We start from the raw sequence: 1,244 nt of genomic DNA on the forward strand, positions 1-1,244 counted from the left end.
ACCCCAGATGTGATGGATTGATACAGTATCTGAGGCAATGGGGGTTGTTGTGTAGGAATGAATGACTCAGGACAGGGAAGGGTTCAGAGCTGCTGTATATATGGTTGCTATACACTACAGGTGACTCAATGGCACATAGCAAAAACAGCATACTATATTGGTTGTTTTTTATTTAAGCCTCTTGTTTAGAGTCAACAAAACCCTTTGTATATAAGTTGGTTGATAATATATTTTGGAGGAACATTCTTCTAAGTAGTACTGGACACTTCTGTGAGTATACTCTACTGAGGTAACCTGAGGTAGTTGTGATGCTGAACCTTGTGCCACTGGGGTGTCTAATGCCATAACACCTCCCATGGTGGACAGTATTTGGTGGAGCTCCCAGTTTAAGACAGGTTTGGAAGCAGGAGTGGCATCCACTTCCTAAACCACATGCCTCTGGAAACTCTATGAACTTTGATAAATAACAATAGTTATAGAAAGGCTTCAGACCTTTTTTTCACAGGGTCACTATAAGTTGTGCTCAACTCAATGGCAATCAACAACAACCTTGAAGAATATGTGATGTTAATGATGTTGTTTGATAATTTCTGCACTCTGACAGGTCACATTTCTTTGGAATGGGAACAAATATAGATCTTTTTCTGTCAGCTGGCCAGGTGGTTGTCCTCCACATTTCTTGGCACAAGTTGATGAGCACATCCAGGACAGTGTCTGCTTGTTGAAATATGTCAATTGGTATGTCATCAATTCCTGGGGTCTTGTTGTTGTCAGCTTTTTTCAGAACATCTTGAACTTCCTTCATCAACACGGGCTCTTGCTCATTACAATGTTTAATGACATTTTTCTGTGTCAGCCAATTCCTTTCAGTTCCTTTTGGTACAATGACTCTGTGTACTCTTTCCATCTTCTTTTTTATATATACTAGTTTATTTACAAAATTCTAGTACATTGTTTCAAAGAACAGATACTTCCAATTTCCCTCACTCCCCTCAACAAATTATACACCATGATTAATCTGCCCTCCTCCTGAAAATCCTCATCCCTCTGCTTGCACACTCTTCCACACCCCTTGGATCCTTATACTCATTCTACAATAATACAAATATAGTGTTTATCCATGTGGGACTGAGTTAGTTCACTCAGCATAATGCTCTCCAGACCCTCCCATGTTAGGTAGTAGTTTACAAAGTCATTGCTCCTGTGTGCTACATAGTATTCCACTGTGTGAATGTACCATAATT

This window comes from Elephantulus edwardii, unplaced genomic scaffold (assembly GCF_000299155.1).
Source record: "Elephantulus edwardii isolate Elephantulus edwardi_28Jun2011 unplaced genomic scaffold, EleEdw1.0 scaffold00130, whole genome shotgun sequence".
Classification (NCBI taxonomy): Eukaryota; Metazoa; Chordata; class Mammalia; order Macroscelidea; family Macroscelididae; genus Elephantulus; species Elephantulus edwardii.